General features: G+C 45.5%; 1 protein-coding gene across 1 annotated transcript in view; it reads right to left on the bottom strand.

The window, feature by feature from the left end:
- Window positions 1–1,477, bottom strand: part of RNF222 (ring finger protein 222) — a 75,030-nt gene extending 73,553 nt beyond the window's left edge. The window contains exon 1 of the mRNA XM_069654601.1: window positions 1,295–1,477. The gene's annotated coding sequence lies outside the window, so the exon portion shown is untranslated. The remainder of the gene's footprint in view (window positions 1–1,294) is intronic.
- Window positions 1,478–15,670: the final 14,193 nt, after the last annotated feature.

The raw sequence follows: 15,670 nt of genomic DNA, 5'->3' as shown, positions 1-15,670 counted from the left end.
GGTGGGAGGGCGGGGGGGGGGGGGGGGGGATATGTGCCCGTCATCGAACATCTTCAGGGAAGTTTTTTACGTGTATGTGCGTCATTCCTTTCATCGTTTCTGTGGGGGGAAAAGGGAGCATGGGCCCGCCTCCCCGCGTCTGTAACGATACGAGTCGCAGAGTGGACAATGATCCCACTCGTGCAGCGCCGCTCTGAGAAATACGCCCCCTCTGGGCTCTTCTGCCTTCTGGAAATTATGTCCGAGAAAAGTTGAGGCGTTTTTTTTTCTACCGCGGGCGAATGAGCATTATTATTTTTTTATTTTACATTTGTAAAGCGCTCACACAGCCCGCGGGCATCGAGGCGCTGTTACAGAAATTTTTATCTTAGTTGCGTATTTATAACGCACTTAAACACCTAGATGCATCCCTACGGACTCTTGCTTGGGGGAATTAAAGTAACTGTTAAGTAACCTGTATGAAAGAATTACTGTCTATGAAGCACCATTTGTATAGTTTTGCGTTTTAATTTGGCACACAGATGCATCCCGGGTGCTGTCATTTTGGATAACTTATACAGTTAAAATACCCTCGTGCCATTGTATGTGTCACTGCGGTTGGAGGTACCCCGCCATCTCTGGCTATTGCTCGCGGAGACAGACACCCGCTTCTTTTTCCTCGCTCGACGCTGGTTTCGAGCCCTTGGCCTCGTGTAGGAAGAGGACTAGCTCATTGTCAAGCTACATCACGTAAATGAACTGTTCTTGCATGGAAAGATGCCACGTTAGATCGGCCCTGGGGATAGGATGCCCTCGTCTCAGAGGGCAACGCTTTACTGCGGCGGCTATTCGCCCTGGGCTTGCAGCACTTCTGGCCTCCATCCCGAGCAAAGCAGGCCACCCGATCACTCTACCGAAGCATCGCTTCCACCGGGTCGGTGTTCACGTTGTGCTAGGCAGCTCTCCGGAGACTGGGGTCACGCCTTTCAAATATTGCTGGAAGCAGCAACTAAAACGTAAGCAGTTTTAAAACTGTAGCTGCACAAAAGTGGAAAAGGTCACTGGATGTGCTGCCCACACCTGACATGGTGAATCTTGGGACCTTAAAGACTTGACATTCCTATGATCATATATATCTACTCCAGTCCTGCGCTCTGATTTTATGAAAATAATGCATTCTGGGAGTTGTCGTTTTGGTTCACCCGAAGTCAACAAAGTGAATTTAAACCCAGGGACACGAACAGTGGTGTCCCGATGACAAGGTCATTATTTGTTATCTGTCTGGCTGCCTTTTCTATTTCATTACAGAACTTACCTGCCCAGTGGCAGTGTTTGCTCCCGTGCTCAGGAGATCCAACTCTCTCCAGTCCCAGTGAGTCTGCGGTCCACCTGGGCAGTGTGACTCCTGTCACATGCGTCTGCCTTAATCCAGGCCATCAAAGTCACAGATTTATAATATCGGAGGAGCCTGCGCGCGATTGGCTGGGCGGGCATCTCCTCTCGTCGTTGCACAACCCAGCGTTGGCGTGACATGGGAGACGTCCAACGCAAAGCGAATGCTGCCGAACCAGTTCTCGTGTTTGTGGTCCCTCTCTCTTTGCTTCTGCCGAAGTGCCCGATGTTTATGCTGATGGCCGCGCATTCCCTAGAGTCCTCGCTCCCATGATGGCAAACTGGCTCCAGTGCTGTGCTGTCCGGCCTCCCAAGGCACCGGCAATGAGCACGATTAGCCATGCCTTCACCCACCCAAAACACCCTGCGGAACAGGAGAAGCGGGCTGGGAATAGGGCTGGGGTCTTCTGACGCCGAGGCTTGCAGAGCATTCCCTCTGGAGAGCAATCGCGACTTGTGCATTTAGAAGGCTCACAGGTGCTTTTATGTGGCCGTGACACCCTTGTATAATTTCACAATTCCACGACCTATCCAACGCTTCTGCGCAAAATGCCAGTGAAGGATCCCATGTCACCGAGTCACTTCTTCGAAATCCCCGGCATTCTTTTAACACACCGTTGTAATTTCCTACTCTAACTCAAATGGTACTACTGGAGCCGACCCAAACCACAATTCCCAGAATGCATTAGGATGAAATCCCAGGCCGGTAAAGTGCTGCCCTTAACATCATCTAGTAACTTTAATGTCAGATGTTTCGGGTTATCCTTGGCTCGGCTAACCCATGTCAGTCCCAATTGTACACCAATCTATCTAGTTATGGGGTACAGGCAATGCCAGGGCCTTTCAACATTTTCAGTTCAAATGGATCCCGGGGTGAGCAGGCGGGAGGGCCATTTTTATGACAGAGAAACATAGTCCTTTAATTCAGGAGATGACATGTGTGCAGTGCTGCCTTTTGCTGGCATCCACATACCATCACCTCCATCTTTTCACCTCTTTGCCTTCTTACACTGGTTTACCTGAGATTAGCACCCTGCTGTCAAAGAGTGATTACTATCTTTTCAGCAGACGGTTAGTGTTTCAGCTCCCCTCTGGCTGCCTGCTGCCTGCTCCCTGATAATCTTCAGATATTCTTTTGTTTTAATAATAATGTAAGCACCCCACGAGGTCTGTGCTGCTGATGTGGGGGTCAGCAGGACCGTCAAAGGGCGAGGATAGGAGGCAGAAAGGTTCACTGAGCTGCATGGACGTCATTTGGAGGTCGCCAGGTGTCGCAGCTGCAACCCCTGAGGTCTCCCTTGCTACCCTGGCGTCGCCCCTGCAACCCCTAAAAAAAATCATTTCTTTTTTAAATGGAAGCTCCTGGGCTGTGGCCAGCACCATGTGTCTCTTTCTTTTTGGAGTGGCTGGCTCTCTTGTTCAGGCCTCTTAAAAAAAACAGGTTCCACAAGTGTAACACTTTGAGCAGTAATCCTAAAGAAGAAAGAGTAGGAATAGGAATGTTTCTATCCCTCTCACCACTCCTTTCTCCTGGAGTGATCACTTTATCCTTTCCTCCTAGCTCATCCTCTCTTCCCCCCAGGCTAAGCCAATTCCTTCACTGCCACCCACCTTCTTGGTTATCCGACCCATGAAGCGCGTGTCAGTTGAGGCTTTTGCCGCCACTTTCTCACCCCACCTCCCCCTTCGGCTGACTCCCACCCTAACACAGCCCTCTCAATGCCCCACTCTGCTATTACTGATACTCTCGATGTTCTTGCCCTGTCATGAGGATCCGCTTGATGCCCAAAGCCAAGTGCAATTCCTGGTACGACTCAGACCTCGTCACCCTCAAACACAAGTGCAGGGTTGCTGAGCGGAAATGGCATACTTCTGTACTCTCCTCGAGTATGGACCTCCCTTTCCCCTCTCAGCCCCTGCAAGTATCCTCAAGGCTAGCAGCCCGCCTCTCTGCCCGACGCAGTGCAATTTCCTCCCTGGACATGCTGACTCTTGCCTCCCGAGCCCGCTGCCTCTCTGCCCCGATTCGCTGCCCGTATCGCACAAACAAAGAAGACATCCTCGATCTGAGGTCCACATTTGCGTCCTGTCTGATGCTGGATACCTGTCCCTTGGGATGGTTTGCCCCAAGTACATAAGCCTCCTGCCTGCTTTGTATGGACACACTCTGGCCTGAGGACACTAGCTAGGGACGTCTGGCCCGTGCCCTGCTCCTAGGTGCCTGCTCTCCCTCCAATGCCATTGCTCCTGTCGTGTCTTGGATGGTCATGGTGACCACCTCAGCTGATCCACTGTCGACTCCCAACTCATTCAGGGATGTTTGCCCCACCAGATGGGCCAACATGGGTGGGACTGGTGCACAGGGGGCCCTAGTGGTATCTGGGCCGGAAGGGGCCCGGGAGAACGACTGGAGCACAGAGGAGCAAGACGAGGAGGGGATCACAATAGTGGTCAGCCCATGCAGCACACTCAAGACTAAGAAGGCTGCTAGCCAGTTCAGGAGAAGCCAGAATTCATTGTGATGATGTGCAAGCACATGAGTGCAAGCCTGCACATCATCACGAATGACGCCGGTACGCTTTCCGATACTGACTAGCAGGGGTACCACTCTGTCACGAATGGCAACATCCACAGGCATTGGGGTGTTGGTCTGGGTGGAAACATCTGCACCTGTGGATGGCTTTGGCCTGGGGCATGCCGGCAGGTGCATACTGCTGCAGGCACTGACACAGGGACACAATTTAGCACAGGCACCTCCACAGCGACCTGCACAGCCTCATGCTCCTGGGTCAAGACTGCAGCATTCAAGATGTTGATTGAGACATGGCAACCCCGAGGCAGGTGTGGGTGGGTAAGGTGGTCCTGTGGCGGGGCTGTGGAGCGGTGGTGATGGAATGGCACGTTGGGAGTCTCTGGAATCAGCTGAGGTGGTCACAGGGCCAAGGACAGGAGCATTGACAATGGCTGGACATCAGGCACTCAAATTGCAGGGCAGGTGGGCAGCAGACACACACAGTGGGCAGGCAGCAGCAAATGACTCATAGGAGGCAGCTCAGGGCAGTAGGAGGCAGGTAAAAAGGCTGGTAGGCAGGAGCGTGGGTCTTCTGTGTCTCTCGCGTGGGCAGCCGGAAACAGATTGACGGTTAACATGCGCTTTCGAAATTAGCGCGGACATGTGAAATCAGAGGAAAGGGCCTCATCGAATAAGTTACGTGACGCGCTTGGTGTTGGCATTCAGATTCAGGATACAGTAGTGCATAGGAGAACATTAAACAGCACGTGCAAATTGGAGCGGACAGACGTGTGGACTTCAGAGATTTTTGGGTTCCACACATTCTGTTCGTTACTGTTGCAGTGCAAACCTCTTATTTTGGTGGGGGATTTGCCTGCGCACACACGCGCGTGCACTTTTCTTTTTTCAGAGGCTAACAGTGAGTCGTGTACGCATTATTCATACTCTGGGTGCCCCTGTGTATCACATACCCCCATTATTAACATCACAGTAGCTTTTCTGGGCTTCACGTATTTTTGTTTGTGCTGCTGGGTGCCACAGCGTACCACGTAATGCAGTTTCTTTTCACAGGCGCTACGAGGGGTCATGTACATGCATTTTACATATTTGGGGTGCCTGTGCATTACGCGTCCTGTTCATTTTTTCACCAGGGCTAATATTGAGCCTTGCAGGACCACACTAGTACATTTTACATCACATACCCTGCCCCCTCCCTCCGACTGCCCAGGACAATTGCTTGGTGTGCCTCCCATTGTACAAATCCATCGGTATCATGAGTGGGAAGGCCACAAGAGGGAAAGGTGGCAGAGGTGGCCGGTGTCGTGGATGTGCAGAGAGAGCTCAGCCCCACACCCAACAGCTGCAGGGTCATCTGCTCTCCCCACCACTCGGGGTCAGTCACCTGCAGATGGAGCTGCTGTCCCCAACACCCAGGGTCAGGGAGCTGCAGGGTCATCTGTTCTCCCCACCACCCAGGGTCAGGCACCTGCAGATTCTGCTGCTGTCCCCAACACCCAGGGTCAGGGAGCTGTTACACTCACATGGTCTCTGCCGAGGTGTTGGGGCACGGTTGCAGCCCTCCCAGGGATTAGTTCGTCCTTATCTGGCTTCTCCCTCTGCGCTTGTACAGTTACTGCGGTAGTGCTGCTCAGGACTGCTCCTATGTAAATGTAAAGGAGGCGTAAGTATGCCAATCTCTGATCCGAGTCCCCATCCAGACCCCTTCCACCCAGGGTGTAGTTCCCGTAGGTTGCGCTGCCCCTAGAAGGCTCACCTGCTTATCTTGATTGATGAGCTCTCCGTCCTGCTACTTCTGGCAGGGGCACTTGTTTTGACTGGGACCGAGTTCCTTCACTGGTCCCTGCGTGTGGTAGTCCAGTCCATCTGCGACTAATCCGCTTCCCTCCAGTTGAGTGTCTTTGTTTGTATAGTCCGTTTGCTTTCAACTTGCTTTTGCAGTGTTTATTTCGTCTGTTCCGGCAATGTTGTCCGCTCTTTCCTTAATGTCTTTCTTTTGCTCTCTCCCCGTGTAGGTGATGTCATGGCCTGGCAACAGCAGAGCTGAAGATGGTAGACGGAGCGAACAGGGAGCGAGCCCACGATGGCCCGGCAAAAGGTGAGTGGCTTCTGAGAATGCGCGCGTGGTTCCAGTGTGGCGTGACCCCCGGCTGCTGAGTTTTAACTGTCTACCCTTGTCTTTCTGCTTCTTTAGAGGGCCCGGCTCCGAGGATGATGGGCACGACGTTGGATGATGAGCGCAGCGCCGGAATCAAGGTTGCTGGTTTCCTGAAGGTGAGTATGCTGATGCGATGAGATGGTGAACGCTGGCTTTCAGAAGGTGAGTATGCAGATGAGATGGTGAACGCTGGGTTCCAGAAGGTGTGTATGCAGATGCAATGAGATGGTGAACGCTGGCTTCCAGAAGGTAAGTAAACTGGTCCAATCGGCGGTGAGCGTCACGTTGCATGAAGATGCAAAGTAATGTGAAGGGTATTACCCAAATTGTTCGTTTACAATTGTTCGAATGACACAATTGTTCGAATAATAGGGGTCCTAATTGACCTTCTGCACAATTGACCGTATGGTCATTTTAATATATATTATGGGTTGGGTTGGTGTAGTAATAATATAAGGGGATTGGGAGGGGGGTTGGGGTGGGGGTGGATTGGGTGGGGGGTTTCCCCCCGCATATATATCCTAATTGACTGTTTAAATTTGGTCAATTGTGCAGAAGGTCAATTGTTGTTCGAACAATTGACATTCGAACAATTCGTATACAACCAATGTGAAGCGCTGGCGTTGGGGATGGAACAGCTTATATAGCTGTGCTTCTGACGCCACGCCCACAAGTTCTGTTCTGCTTGCCACACCCTGCCCCTCCTGGAATCTGCACGTGCAGCCTGGGCTTGGAGAACCACACCCAATGGTATACTCATGGAAAGTGTTCTTGAATAAAAGCACATGGACACGTTCTTGTAAATAAAGCACTCCTGCACCATAATAAAGTGTTCCTGTTATCTTTTTACAGCCAGGCCCCCTGTGTATATCTGTCCTATGTCCCATTCCCCCCATCACTTGATGGTATGGTGTCTGTCTTTTTGGTGAATGTTTAGATCTCAGCATATCATAAATTCAATTGATTTATGCTTGCTGATGAGCTTGTCCATTGCTAGGAAGACGCCATCAAGAAAAGTGTCATTATTTATTGCTGCCGGTTTCCAGTAGAGGTTCATAATTGAAATTATTCTTTCTTGGTGCTGTTTTGAAAAAGTGGTGTTAGAGTTTCTTTTGATTTTAGGCGTTGATGTTCTCAGAGAAAATAACACTCCATGTCGGATCAGTCTTGATTAGGGTTAATAGTCCTGACGTTGGCCTTCCTTTAGATCTTATGCGTGCCGGGTTGAGGAAGGCTAGTTCTAGTTATGCAAAAAACACATTTGGGCATCTCCATACTTCCCTTTGATGCACTTGTGAAAAAAATTATCTTTACACATGGAAATAGTTCCATTAAGCTTCAGAACATATCCTTTAATGAAACCAATAGATTGGTGATGCTGTTATTTCATAACCGAAGACAAAACAGGTAATCAGATATGTGGATTGTGCCTATACCCTGTATTATATCAACAATATGTTTTTGTACTCACTGGTAATCTTCCATTTTGCATTCTAACAATGGTGTTCCTTCCATTTTATGATATTGGTCCACCTGTAGGAGCGTATAGAATTACAGAGGTCTTTGTAATTCCCTCTTGTTTGTGTGGTATGGTGACTAAGTTTCCTTTTAGTCTACATCAAAAACTGAACCGCTACATGAAAGAAGGGTTACCTGTATGGTTGTAGTAGATCCTCTCTGATTTCCTCGCGGTTCGATAGCCGCTGGAAAACCCAAAATGGCCGAATTAAATTTGGCGTGATGACGCAAGTGCGTAGAATTGAGGTGATTACGTCATACATCACACGCCTGTCGCCACCACCTTATGTTGGGAAAAAACTTGTTACCTTAAGTTAAAAAGAAATACACTTCATATTTTTCAAACTTGGTCTTTTCCATTAGCAATTTTTCGCTGATGCTGGCAGGGACGTCATTTCACCAAAATGCCAGGGGTAGCGGAAGTGACATCACAGTGCCACACCCCCAAGAGTGACATCACAGGAAGTGATGTCATTTGGCCACACCCCCACAGGAAGTGATGTCATTAGACCACACCTCACAGGAAGTGATGTCATTAGACCACACCCCCACAGGAAGTGATGTCATTTGACCACGCCCCCACCATGACATGGCCTCATAAAGCATTATCCCTCAGTGCACTAAGAAAACAATGGTTATCATATCAGTGTATTGTGACATTTCATACAAGAATGGATCATCATATGTAGCAGTGTCAAGATCCATGTTGCCACGTGAAGTGTATGAACCCCAATCCCCTCTTGATGTGGATCTGCCCTTTTATTTCAACAGGACTACAGAGCGAAATCACATTCTGGGGGGACAGGGATAGGGGAAAGCCAGGATAAAAGGGGAGAGGGAGAATATTTCAACAGCAAACATGTATGGAATCCTCAGTTTTTAATGATTCTTCTTCTTGTGTTATTTTGGCTGCCAAAAGATTAGTTCAAAATGTGTTCAAGGCATACAGTGCATTACTGAGTGATACAAACTTCAGTACCCAAAGCCTCATCAGTCCTGTCCCCATATTTTATGGGGGAAAAAATCCTGGCTGCATTTTGCATTCCTCCCACACTCACCAACACTCTTTATATGCCTAGGTTTCTGTTCCTACATGTTCATTGTCCTCCACACCCCGCACCTCTCCACAATGGTACACATTCCAACAATTAGTACTATTATACAGATTTTGAGATAATGCCCAACAGTTGCTCTTCCTTCACTCTGATCATAAGACTTAAAATGTAGTTTCTTACCATATTGAGCAGAACAGTGGCTTGATAGACGTACCGGTGCTGCTGTTTCAATGGCATGTGAGGTGAAGATTCTTACTCGAAGGCAGGTTGTTGCTTAGGTGACCGGAAACCAGAGGACCGGACCCATGGCACTTCTCCTCTTCCCTGCACTTGCGCAATCTGAATGACACAAGGCCTAGTAAGATCATTTTTTTGTCCCCCCCTCCTCGTCTTGTCACGCCTAGAAACACTTGTGTACAAGCGCGTTATAAATGTCACATCATATCATATCATATATCATACCTATAACCCAGCATATATGCAGAACTCGGATTAGCAGCCTCAAAGAATGTGCAGGTCCTCAAGCATGGATACAGGAGACAAATCAGAAGCAACGAGAAAGGCGCAGAGACCTTAGAATTGATAGTGAATACAGGTTACAAGCTGCCAGGCAGGTGCACACTTTGGGACTTGGACAAAGATTAGAAGAGCGTCATGGTTTTCAAGTGGTGTTGCTGTTACTGAGCTATGCAACGCATTACTTTATCGTGTCCAGTATATCAATGGTCACTATTATTATACGTGAAGCAACACAATAGCCAATCAAACCATGATTGTACTCCTTGAACTACATCACTCTTAGGGATTGACAATGTAGAAATATTTTTGGACTTGCAATTGTGACAGGTTAAATGAGATGCCCAGGATCACACACTTAAGTTAAGAGGTGAAGCTTGGACTTGAGCACAGCATGTCATTTCTGCACTTGACCAAACTGTTTTCCAGTTCTTGTCCTATAGCAAGGTGCTCATATTTGTGTATGTTGACGTTCATGAGCTAATACATATCCTGTTTTGTATACCGGATACACCATTCACAAACTCACCAACATTTAAAAATAAATTTACAGAACAGGCAGGATTGGCCAACCACAATATGATCCCTTAACCTGGAATGAGCACAGGAAGCATTACTTGATAAATTGGTCTGAATGGAATGTACTTGTCAATAATAGCCAGGCAGAAGATGTCAAGCCTCAGCAGCAGTACTATAACATTTGCAGACGTGCCTTTTATGCTTTTAAAAGAAATGGGCAAAGAAATATTTTCATCTGCCCTGCATGTGCCTCCCCAAGGTGTGGGCCAGGAGCCCATTTTGCTCTCCCATAAAGCTGTCTCTGCCCCACCACCTCCCCTGTGACAGTTCACCATACCCCCGTTAGTAAAATGAATGGTGCTGCCGTCGGCACCGAATTCATTTTACTAACGTTGCAATTTATGTGCCGGCGGCAGCTTAACACTGCAAGCCGCCGGCGGCACATAAATTGCAACGTTAGTAAAATGAATTTGGTGCTGCCGTCGGCGGTGGCTTTGGAAAGCAAGCCGCCGCCGGCACGGCGGCACCGAATTCATTTTACTAACGTTGCAATTTATGTGCCGGCGGCAGCTTAACATTGCAAGCCGGCGGCGGCACATAAATTGCAACGTTAGTAAAATGAATTTGGTGCTGCCGTCGGCGGCAGCTTTGGAAAGCAAGCCGCCGCCGGCACAGCGGCACCGAATTCATTTTACTAACATTGCAATTTATGTGCCGGCGGCAGCTTAACATTGCAAGCTGCCGGCACATAAATCGCAACAGTAGTAAAATGAATGGTGCTGCCGTCGGCGGCGGCTTTGGAAAGCAAGCCGCCGCCAGCACGGCAGCACCAAATTCATTTTACTAACGTTGCAATTTATGTGCTGGCGGCAGCTTAACATTGCAAGCCGCCGGCGGCACATAAATTGCAACGTTAGTAAAATGAATTTGGTGCTACCGTCGGCGGCGGCTTTGGAAAGCAAGCCGCCGCCGAATTCATTTTACTAACGTTGCAATTTATGTGCCGGCGGCAGCTTAACATTGCAAGCCGCCGGCACATAAATTGCAACGTTAGTAAAATGAATGGTGCTGCCGTCGGCGGCGGCTTGCTTTCACCAAATTCATTTTACTACATTATGTGCCGGCTGCCGGCGGCAGGCTTAACAACATTGCAAGCCGTCGCGGCCGCCGGCACACAACGTTAGTAAAATTAATTTTATGCTGCGGCCGTCGGCCGCGCGGCGACCACCGGTCCAAGACCACTCTGAGCTGACACGGCTCGAGCCTCGGTCACTTACCTCGAGTACTCCTCGAAGTCACTGGCCTGGCCTAGTGTGGCCTTCTTCTTCAGTGCGTGGTGGATCGTGGATGCCTGCCCTGGACACACAAACTGGTCTGGAGCACAGGAGCAGCAGTCCGAAGCACGCGTTCCACACGTGCAAAATGGAGGACAAGTTGGCAACACAACTTAGCGTCGCAGCACGCTGTGGCCACGCCCCCTCCTCCTCTGATTGGTCAACAGCCAGAGGTCGCAAGAGATTGACAGGGGGTCGCTGACCAATCGCCAGCGGTCGCTCTTGCGACCTCTGGCGACCCCCAAATGACGTCCCTGGATGCTGGCGGATATATTTATAGATATTTTCTTTACAGTTTGGGATCATATATTTTGCCTATACTTATTTTTTTATTTTTTTCTACTTTATTGTCATTGGAGATTGTATCAATAAATTGCTAAATGGTAAAATGCGCCTAAGATTTATGTATTATTTGTTCCTTCCTGTTAGTTGGCTGAGGCTGAATGTCTATTCTAATGTGCAGCTTATTTCTTTATTAACCTAAAATGAATTTCTGTAGATTATAAATGAGAAAAATATGTATTTCTGCATTGCCCTCATTTTGTCGTCGTTACTGCTGTGTCATGAAAGGAAATGGTACATGTCTTGGTCTGTATTGAGACCAGTATGGCATGTGTCCATTATACATATACAATATGCTTCTCTTCTTCTCAACATCTTTTCTAAATGTCCAACTCTTGGTAGTAATGTTAGTTTTTCCATGCCAAAGAATCTCATCTGTTCTAGCTCTTCATCTTTGTGGTACTCATGCAAATGCGATTCCAGTGGTGATCTTAGATCTTTATTCTTGATGGCTGTCATATGTTCGCCAATTCTTGTCTTTAGTGTTCTTATTGTACTTCCTACATATTGTTTTTTGCAAACACATTGTATCCCATATATGGTGTTCTTGCTGTTGCAATTTATTAATTGTTTTGGTTTGTTTGTCCCATTTGGTATCTGGATGATTTTTTTTGGCATTCTCTGAATCTTTACACATTCGGTAGTTGCCACATTTGTAATTGCCTGTTGTTGGTGGTTGAGCCACATTGTTGATGGTATATCAGCATTTTTGTTGTCTTGTGTGAAATGAGATGGACTGAGCTTTTCTTGAAAATTTTGTGATTTTCTAAAGGTGATGCTAGGATGATTGTCTAATATGGATTCCAGGTCTGTATCCACTTGTAGGATGTTCCAATACTTGGTTAGTACTCGTTTGATTTTATGATTGTCTGTGCTGTATGTTGTTATGAATCTGATTTTTTCTGATTCCTGTGATTGACCAATTTGGGTTTATTTTGTAGAAGATCATCTCTGGTTCTTAATGTGTTTTTTCGATAAGTCTTCTCTAGGTGTTTTTGGCTGTAACCTCTCTGTTTGAATTTCCTGATGGTATTTTTTGCATGTTTTTCATATTCCTCCTTTGTTGTAATATTCCTTTTGACTCAAAGTAGTTCTCCATATGGTATATTTCGGATGACGTGGTTCGGATGATTGCTGGATGCATATAAAATACTATTTACTGCTGTGGGTTTGATGACGAGAGTGGTGTGAACTGTATTGTCTTAGATATATAGATGTAACTCCAGAAAGTCTATTTTGGTTCTACTTTGTTGTATGGTTAGTTTCAGGTTGTATGAAATTATATTTAGATAGGTGTAATAGTCCAGTAGGTTTTCTTGTGTACCATTCCAAATCATAAGTATGTTGTCTTTGTATCTCCCCCAGTATACCACGTTGTTTTCAGTGGTAAAAGCTGGATGTTGCCAGGCATGCTCAATCTCATAGTGTCCCATGTACAGGTTCCATGGCAATACCTTGTATTGTTGCTGCATAAAGTGAAGTTCAGCATTTCCAATAGCATCATGTCTTGTTGGTAAAATGACACTGATCTTGTTTTGAGGGAGTAATTTGTGGATTGCAGATCTTTATCATGAAGAATGCTTGTGTATAGTACTGAAACATCAAATGTGACCAGCCAGTAGTTTTCTTTCCATTGAATTGTTTCTAATTGTTGTATGATGTGCTTTGTGTCCTTGATATATGATGAGAGTCCTGCTGCAAGTGGTTGAAGATGATTGTCAAAGTACTCTGATATTCATTCCATCAGTGATCCCATGCTGTTGGTTATTGGCCTGCACAGGGGCAGTTCTTTGAACGGTTTGTTTATTTTAGGTATACAATATATTGTTGAGGTTATTGGAAATGGGGTATGCATATATTGGTGTTCCTCTTCTGTTAGTAAACCTGTATTTCTCCAATGTGTACTCATAAGATTCCAATCTTCTCGTAATTTAGGAATTGGATTCACATAACATTTTTCCTAACATGAAACATTATCTTGATGTTCTGTGGCCATTCAACATAGTCTTCTGTTTTAATAGCACAATATTGCCTCCCTTGTCCGCTATTTTTACTGTAATTTGTGAATTTGTTTTTAAGTCAATTAAAGCTTTCTTTTGTGATATTGTGAGATTATGTTTGATTTTCGGTTTTTCATCTTTCAAATAGATTTTTCTTAAGTCTTGTTGAGTTGCCTAGAAAAACATGTCAATAGCATTTTCAGCTGCTAGCTGGGGGATACATTTCGATTTTGGTTTTAGAGATGTCTTTTCAGAGAGTCCCATGGTGATGTTTTGTTCTTCCGCAAATGATTGTATACTGTAAGTATCTTGTTCTTCTGATAGGTTGAGAAGATCAACTGTGCTTTCTACTTGAGCGACTGAAAGCTCTGATGAAAATACTGTGCTTTCTGGTTGTTTTTTCATTATTGCATTTAGAAAGTATTTTTTAAGCTTTAGTTTCCTGCAGAATTGAAAAAGATCAATTTGCGCTTTAAAGTAGTTAAAGTGATTAGTTGGACAGAAGGTTAGCCCTGTATTTAATGCTGTTATTAGCTGTGGTGATAATTCCAGATCTGTTAAATTTACTATTAGGTTTTCCTTGGGGGGAGTGGGTCCTTGGATCTTGTTTGCATTCCTGCGTTTTTTCTGCCTTGATTTTTCTTGGGCGCCCTTCCCCCTTCTGCCCCTTCTGATCCTCCTTGTTTTTTTCTTTGAATCAATGTATTCCCCCGATTTCGAGTGGACGCTGAGTAATTTCGCATTTGTTTGTACTGGATGAATTCCTCTAAAAAAGAGGAAGAGTAGGAAGAAGAGGGAATTCCTGTTTCAGGTTGGTTTGTTTCCGTTTGCACTGATGCTATTGTTTCTTGGTCTATGTCACTAGATGAGTCGATATCTGAAGATTGTGGTGAGACATTTGAAGGTTTGTAACTTGAAGGTTGTCGTGATGTTGTGATGTCGTTGATTTATATATTTACTTGGCCAAAGGTTTTTGAAATGCATAAACACATTTGAATTTGTAATCTAACTCGTCTCGAATAAATTGTCTCTGTTTTTTCATTTTGATTTCTTGGGTGTATCGGTCTATTATATCATCCAAGATTTGGTAATTCCTGAAAGCTTTCTCAGGTAAATTCAATGTTTCTATGTCATGCTTGGTTTTGGTTAGGTCTTGTATTATTTTATCGTGTACTTTTTTGGCATTTTGTATAAGTCTGTTGATCATCTCTTTGGACGTGTTTGTCAGTAGCTCTTCCCAGTCTTTGAGGCTCTCCAAATCTTGTTCTTCAAAATTGGGGAATATACAGATGCATAGACTTTGGGGAATTCTTCAAGTATTTTTCCCAGTGTTTTTATTTCCCACCATCTTGATAGTTCCAATTTTAGTAGTTTTTCCTGATGGATGAATAGCTGTCTTAGTGATTGGGGGAACCTCGATCTGATTCCTCTGTGTGTTTAGTGTGACCTGTGAATAGCTGATCAGCCTGTTAGAATAGTTTTTCAACATTTTCTTGAATCTATTGAATCTGTTTTGAGTTATAGCTTTTAATTTAACTGTAGTAATCTGCCTTTGCTGCGTAATGAATAACATAATATTAATGTTTTTCCAGCCTTTTCATGAAAGTTAAAAAATTTATAAAAGTAATTCACCATTACCACATATACCCACTAACTTTCTTTTACAATTACAGGAAAGAAGAAGATTGCCAAAACCAGCTGCCGAAAAAAGAATACCCTTCACAGCCTACAAGGTAAGTACATTAATGTACCATGCATATTTTCTGTAATTGTAACAATATACTTCTACTATATATTAGCCCAAAGTATTCTTTTCTAATCAACATTTATTTCACTCTAACCCATTATATTGCACCATTCACACGCTTTCTATTCCCATCGTAACACCACCATTACAACACCCAATGTTTTCTGCAAAACATCACAATGTCCCTACTGACTCAATCACAGTACCACTCCCTTCCTCACTAACCCAAGCCCATCACACCTCTACAGACTCTTACTCTTCCACTCTTCCCATCCACACCTATTATGCCACTTTACAATCAAACACCACTCTATTCATATCCACAATCACACCCACACATCCATGCGCCATACATGCATATACATTCCACAACTTTAAAACACAAACTTTCTTTTTTCCCAACAGACAAAACAAAAAGCCTACTAAAAAGCAGCTCCATAGAAAAAAAAGAAAAGATAGTGCAGATAAGAATAAAAGCAAGCCATATAGTCATCCACCTCTAAAACAATATTAAAAACATTTTAAAAAAAGAGCTAGTAACCTCACTCAACAAAACTAAACTAGCCACGACTAAAAAAGG

This window comes from Ambystoma mexicanum, chromosome 3q, assembly GCF_040938575.1.
Source record: "Ambystoma mexicanum isolate Mex_15411 chromosome 3q, UKY_AmexF1_1, whole genome shotgun sequence".
Taxonomy (NCBI): domain Eukaryota; kingdom Metazoa; phylum Chordata; class Amphibia; order Caudata; family Ambystomatidae; genus Ambystoma; species Ambystoma mexicanum.
This window is presented reverse-complemented; position numbering and strand designations above follow the sequence as displayed.